Source organism: Elephantulus edwardii, unplaced genomic scaffold (assembly GCF_000299155.1).
Source record: "Elephantulus edwardii isolate Elephantulus edwardi_28Jun2011 unplaced genomic scaffold, EleEdw1.0 scaffold00002, whole genome shotgun sequence".
In the NCBI taxonomy this organism is placed as follows: Eukaryota; Metazoa; Chordata; class Mammalia; order Macroscelidea; family Macroscelididae; genus Elephantulus; species Elephantulus edwardii.
Genome location: NW_006399752.1, coordinates 43,392,162 through 43,399,623, shown reverse-complemented (window position 1 = coordinate 43,399,623; position 7,462 = coordinate 43,392,162).

Genomic DNA, 7,462 nt, shown 5'->3' with positions numbered 1-7,462 from the left:
AATTAGCAGCTAAATGTGTTACCTATTTGCAATCTCCAACATTCCAGGTAAATAGCAACGAGCAATATTCTAGTGTGATCCCTAACTAAGGACAGAAAATAATGGAGCCAAATGGCCATTCAGGAATCTAAACAAAAAGAGACTCATTCTCTCTCTGCACACTCAGACATGCTGACCAGCTCTTCAAGCTTCAGTCTGTCCCCAACTGTCATGAATTCCTTGAAGCCAGATCTAGGAGGCCTGCAGGGACCACCACCTGAGAGAAGTCACTTGTTCTCTTTCTGGGATTCCTGCGAGAGGAATCTGATTGGCTCAGCTGCCCTTTCCCAGCCAGGCCACCCACAAAGCAAAGGTTTCCAGCTGCTCTATGGTTGGGCACCCCTGAGTCAGATGTTCTTCTTGGTTCAGTCAGTGGGGGCTGGGAGTAAAGTACTGTGTGTTCAACTGCTTCAGCTTCTTCATGGGAAACTAACAAAACCCTCCAATGCTATTGTGAGTTGATTCTAACTCAATCACCCCACAGGGCAGATTAGAGCTGCCCCATGGGGTCTCCAAGGCTGAAAATCTTGGGAGCAGACTGTCTCATCTTTATCTCACTGACCATCTGATGATCTCAAGCCGCTAAACTTGAAGTGAGCCTAACACTCAACCCACTGCATCACTAGGTAACCCATGTGAGACATTCCCCAAAATCCAAGAAATGCTTGGGCTCTTATTACCTCCTTCTTCCTGGGCACATGAGAGAAAGGGGTAGCAGTCTACTTCATAAAGATTTCCACCTTGGACACTCTGTGGGACACTTCTACTCTGTCCTACCCTGTCCTCTGTCCTCTGGGGTCACTGTACATGGAATGCAACTTGACAGCCAGGGGTTTGAGGGTTCCCATTATGAGGCTATACTGGAAGAAGAATTGATGCCTTCAAGTTGTGGTGCTGCAGAAGAGTCTTGAACATACCATGGACTGCCAAGAAAACAAATAGGTCTGTTTTGGAGAGGGTGGAACCATGCCTCTCCTTGGAGGGTAGGATATTGAAGCTCTGTCTCACCTACTTTGGGCATGTGGCCAGAAGGGACTGGTCCTTGGAGAAGAATATCTTACTTGGAAGGGTGGAGGGACAGCGCAGGAGAGGAAGACCTGTGATGAGACAGATTGATACAGTGACTGGGGCAATGGGGGTAGGCGTGTTGGAGTCAGTGAGACTGGCTCAGAATAGAGCTGGCTTCAGAGCTGCTGTGAACAGGGTCGCTATGAGTCGCAGGTGACTCCTTGGCACATAACACCAACATCTGGTTTAGCACTTAATTTCAAATAGCCTCCTTTTGTCCTGCAATTGCCTCCTGTTCGTCTCCTAGGTTGCTAGAAAACGGCGTCTTTCTGTCTCCATATCTGCTATGCCTAGAGAGCGCTAAGCACACCGTGAAACTTCAACAGTGTTCATTGTGAGCAAGACAACAGAGAAAACCTACAAGACCTTAGTATTTCCTCCCTTACTCACAGCAAGACAATGAGAGCCAGAAATATCAAGGGCCTGATGACAAGCCTAATCCTTATGGAACAACTAGGGCGTGTCTGGAGAGGAAAGTTCACTTGTCCCTGTTCAAATAGACTCAACGCCCCTTTCATCTGCAAAGGCATTTGGACCATTACTTCTTAACCTACAGGAAGTGTCCAGGGATCTATCCGGCATCCACACTCTGATTCCATCCCTTTATCACACATCTAGAAAAACACTTCTAACACAAAAAGAAAAAGGCTCTGCAAGTGTTATGTGTCAGGTTACTGCTACTGAAAGGCCAGTGGTTCAAATCCACTAAGAACTCCATGGAAATTCTATCCCTGTGAAGATTTATAACTTCAGAAACCTGATGGAGAATCTCCCCTCATCAAGATGTATAACCTCGGAAACATGATAGAGGGCTACCATGGGTTGCAATTTACCTGATGGCAGTGGGCTTGGACTTGGGTTATGTTATTAGACAGCTGAGGTCCAAGAAAGGGCAAGCTCCCAATTTGTTGTCCACAGGGTTGCTGTGAGTCCTAGGTGCCTAACAACAGAACACTATAGAGAACCTTGATTATGCATTGGTCTGCAAAAGAAAAAATAATTTCAGAGTCTTAGTATTGTACTGAGTTCTGGTGACTTAGTGGCAAGAAGCTGCCCTGCAATCCCAAGGGCATGAGGTTGGAGTCTATCAGATGCTCTGTGGCAGAAGGATGGACAATCTTCTCTGGTGCTCTTAACTGCCTCTGAAAACCCACTGGAGGGTCAGCTAGGGGTCAGCTCCAACTCAAAAGTACACAACAAAAACTAAAAAAAATAAACAACAACAGTATTATACTAAAAACAAAAAGAAAACTGGTACATTGTTAGAACTGGCATTATGACTGGAAGCTCTTTAATTAAGCCATCCTGCCATCCACTCTAACCACACCATTAAAGATGCTTTCAGCCACAGACGATTGAATCCCTAACCCAAACTCATTAAAATAAGGAAATACATTCATTAGCTCTAGCAGTGGGTTTAAGGTGTTCTCAATTCTTTGAAACTCCTCTCACTGAAAATTAGGATCTTGTTGAATAGGTGTATGTTTTGTATCCATTGCCTAAAACAAAGTTGGGATCTATGTTCTCTCTTGTGTATCTTGGCCAAATTATGTGACTGGCTGAACAATAAAGTGCAGGGAAGTGATACTATATAAACTTCTGAAACTAGATCATAAACTATGAAACCATTTCTGGTTGCTGCCTGCAGTTGGAATTCAGTTGCCATGCTGAAAGGAAGGTCAAGTAGTTTGTGGGGAGCCCCTCACAGCGAGCCCTTCTAAACTTACTACCCAGTGATGAGGAGCCATCTCCGAAGTGGGTCCCCCTGAGCTAGTAGAGCTACCCCGTTCCAAACCCCGAGGAGCAGAAACAGCCTTCTCCATTGAGCCCTGCTCACGGTGCACATGCATGAACTAAAGAACGATTGTTGTCTTTTTATGTGACTACATCGTGGACAGATTATGATGCAGAAAATATCTAAAGCAAATAGGAGAAATAGAGTCACTGTACCAGAACTAATTGGTTGACAGTGATTTCAGGAGATGGCATAGGATCAAGAACCAATGGTACTGAAGAAAGACGTCCGAATTGCACTGAAGGAGTTGGGGGGAAGGTGGGAAACACTCTCTAGGAGTTTCTAGAATACAAATTGAGGGGTTTCAACAAACACAGGTGGCCCTGGACCTGCTCTTTCATTTATGCGGAGAAATTTGTGAGTCACTTATTCAACCGACTGAAAGAGATCCAGATTTGTATCCACACCCCCTCCCCAAAAAGGTGATCCAACAGAACGCAGTTTATTGAATAATATCATTGAGATTACATACAAGTAAAATATTGCTGAAGATTATTTAAAAACAAATCTTAGAACAGTCTTTTACACAGCAGTAGCTAACTGGTGTAACTAAACTATAAAGAGGTTCTAAGGTAAATCAAGCTTCAGAATCATTGATTCACCAATCCAACTATGTTGTCATTGGGTATTTTCTCTTATTTGCTCTGCATAATCTGTTGTTCATAGAGTAACTCTAAATCAGAATTAACGAAAGAGGAAAGAAAAAGAAAGACTGGTGAGGGGAGGGGAGGGGTGAATGAATGGGAAATGTTCAATGGGGACTTGAAAAGATGGGGTTATAATAGGTATAAAACAATGATAATTAATTATATAAATATAATATATATTGTGACTGCATAAAATACAAGGTACATGGGTAAAGCATAATGTATAAAACACAAAGTACAAGTACGAATGATTACATGTAAACCAACAAAAACATTTTTTAACGTCTGTAAATATCATCTTAAGTCAAATCTTCATAGTTATAAAATGGCTTTCAGGAGCAATCAGACCTTTCTTCCTTCAGTTCAGACAAGGACGATAGAAGGATATTGTCTGGATCATTCTTCGTAGATAAACTTTCCCCTGAACCAGTCAGCTTCTCATATTTTGGTTAGAATCGGGTCACATGCTCACTCCTGATCCAATTACTATCGCATTCTGGCTAATCAGCTCATCCTTTAAACAGGACCGGCATCCACTTCTGAAATGGCCTTGCCTCCGGAAACTTTATGAACAGTGCTCAGGTCTTCCGTTCACAGGGTCACTATGAGTCGTCTAGGACTCGACAGCACCTAACAACAACAACAACAGACACATACTTTGGGCATGTGGCCAGGAGGGACTGACCCTTGGAGAAGGACATCATGCTCAGAATGATGGAAGGACAGTGCAGGAGAGGAAGTCTCCAGATGAGATGGATTGATACAGAAACTGGGGCAATGGGGATAGGTGTGTCAGAGTCAGTGAGACTGGCTCAGGACAGGACAGAGTTCAGAGATGTTGTACAGAGTCACTATTACTCACAGACAACTCGCCGGTACATAAGGACAACAGAGACTGGAAGAACTAGAGAATACCCGGTTACCACTACTCTCCTCTTGAAACCACAGAAGATTCTAAACTAAATGGAAGAGAAATGTGGAACAAAATTCAAAATCAAACCGAAAGATCAGACTAACTGGTCTGGTAGAGGATGGGGGTGGGGGCCTCCAAAACTTGTAGTCAACTCTCGAAACCTGAAACTGAACTCATCCCAGGAGATCGCCTCTCAGGCAGACAGACAGGATTCTACAGTGAGGAATTACGCACTGCTCAAAAAACTAAGGGAGCTCTGGTGGCCTAGAGGGTAAGGAGCTGTGCTGCCAACCCAAAGGTATGCAGCTTGAATCCATCAGCTGCCCCAAGGGAACCAGAGGGAAAATCTCCTCCCGTACGAGTCCCTGCCTCTGAGAAGCTGCTGGAAGCTCAGCTTGGAGTCCGTTTCAGCTCGGCCGCACATGGCAACAACGAAACAGAAAAATAAACCGTGTGTGACCAGAAAGTCAGCATCTGCTCCAAAACAGAACTCAGAAGGGCAGCAAAGAGGAGAAGAGGTTTGGGGCCCTCAGAAAGTGTGGAGAGAATGCTGCTGTGTTGAAGAAGCTAGCATGAATGTCACCAGACAAGATGTGCATTGATTGGAAAACCAATTTGTTCTGTAGACTTTCACTAAAGCACAGTAAAAAGGGGACTGGTAGAACGAAAGTGGGGAAAGCCATTCACTTTCCTAATAAAATGTGAAAGTGAATGTTGATAAAGTCATCCTGTTAATGGAAAAACCTTCAGGCTACGTGGCCAGTCAGGCAGGTGGCAAGTAAGAAGGAGTTCAGGAGGGACTGGGGACTTTCTAAGTACACCAGTAGAGGGTCTAGCTTTGAATAGATTGTGATGGAGAGAAAGTTCAACCCGTTGACTCTTAACCCTTTCCTTATATGGGCTTCTAACATTTTCCATTTTTATCATCTATCACATCTTCCTCAGCACATGCATTCTTTTTTATTATTTTTAATGCAACATATATATTTTTACAGCATATTCTTTCCATTTAATTTTCCCCCATTCATTCATTGTTATACCTTTTCCTCCCTGCCCAACCCTCTCAATGTTAGTTTTTCTCTTTGAAAAGGAAAAAAAAAAATTTCATTGTTATGTAATCACCCCCTCCCCCGCAGCCCACAGTCCACTTTACTATGCATTTCTTTTTCTGGAATCTTCTCTGGCAAAGGCCAGCTTAGCAGGAGGAAAAAGATCTGCTATTCAACTTCTTTCTAGTAACATGAAACTTTATTTCAGTCTCTCTCTGAAAATGTCAGTTGGAATAAAAGAGAATGGTGTGTGTAGGCTGAGAGAAGATAAGAAATGACGTAAAAGGTGCAAAAAGCATTTGATTTCTCAGCTCCATTCAGTCTTGAGTTAAGCTGCACCTGGACGTTTCCCATGGTGCCAGTACAAAAACTGCACTGGTGATAATTCCATAAATAGCGTCTTTTTCCTACACTAATAAATATTTGATTTTGGTCATTTGGAAAACATAACACTTGATATGAATATGGAAAGAACTGGATCACCGTAAGATTTCTGGGAACTCTGTCTTTGGTGTTTCCAACTGATTATGGTTTGGATACATTGCCATTTGCTTTGATATTTGAGTGTCTGTTAATATATACTGTGAACATAGTATAAGACTAAGAGGCATGAATTTGGTGTGGTTTTTATAAAGACTCAAGAAACCCAGACTAGACACTGAAGAGCTCATGCTGCCCTACACCTCTCCCCCTCCAATTAAACCCTCTGCTTGGTTTAATGTTTTTATTATTATTTATTTATACATATATGCACACATATGAAAAACTTGTAACGAAGGAGGTTGGTATAATAGTTCTGAAATTAACCTGACCTTTCTATGTTCCTGCTTGTTAAAAACCATTTCTGTGGTCTGATTTTTGTTTTGTTTTGTTTTGTTTTGTTTAACAAACACAAGAGGCCATAAACTCTAATATCTGAAGCAAATATGTTAAACATCTGGGATCTGGCATATGTTTGTCCTGTGGGATACACTGTTTGTTGTAAAATTTTCTGAATAAAGAAAAAGGGCTGAGTTTCAAAACACTCATGTAAACTAGTAATTGGCTGAATGTAAAGACAAAATAGGGAGTTCTTCAAACCAATTAATAAACCTGTTTCCCAATTACACTAGAAATCTGCTACTGAAACTTAGCATGGGGTTTAATCAGAATCAAGTTTTTTAGTCTCTGGAGCTCTTTTCTAACAAGGAGGTGACTGGTCCAAATAAAATCGATTTCTACAAGCTAAAGGCAGCAGTTCACATCGCTCTGAAGAGGAGGCCATGCTGTTGGCAGGAAGGACCCTGGCCTGGAATGTCAGAGGCAACACTTGACTTAAAGAGCCCCTGGTGGTACAAATGGTTAAGCTCTGGACTACTTGGAAGAATGTTCATGGTTCTAACCCACCTAGTGGCGCCTCAGGAGAAAGACGTGGCAGTTTGCTTCCAGAAGACCAGAGCTTTGAGAATCCAATGGAGTTCTGCTCTGCATTCCTTAGGGATTGATCCAATGGCCATCAGCTTTACTATTTTCCCCTTAATTTCAGATGTAATTATGTCATTTGTTTTGCTTTTAATTTTATGCTGATTTATTTACAAAGTTTGAATACATTGTTTTTCACACAAGATCCTTCCATTTTCCTTCACATCCCCTCTCCGTTGAATTATGCAACCCCATCATTAAGAACCCCCCCATCCCTCTGCTTCCACCCTCCCCCTCTCCTTGGAGTCACTTACTCATTCTACAATAATGGTTTTATACAGTATTTGTCCTTGTGGGACTGAGTTAGTCCTGTCAGCATAATTCTCTCTAATCCCTCCCAAGTTAGGTAGTAATTGTAACGTTGTTGCTGTTGTTATGTGCCATGGAGTCCCTTGTGACTCATAGGAACCCTATGTACAACAGCCCTAAACTCTGCTCTGTCCTGTGCCAATCTCAGTGTCTCCGACACACCCATCCCAATTACCCCAGT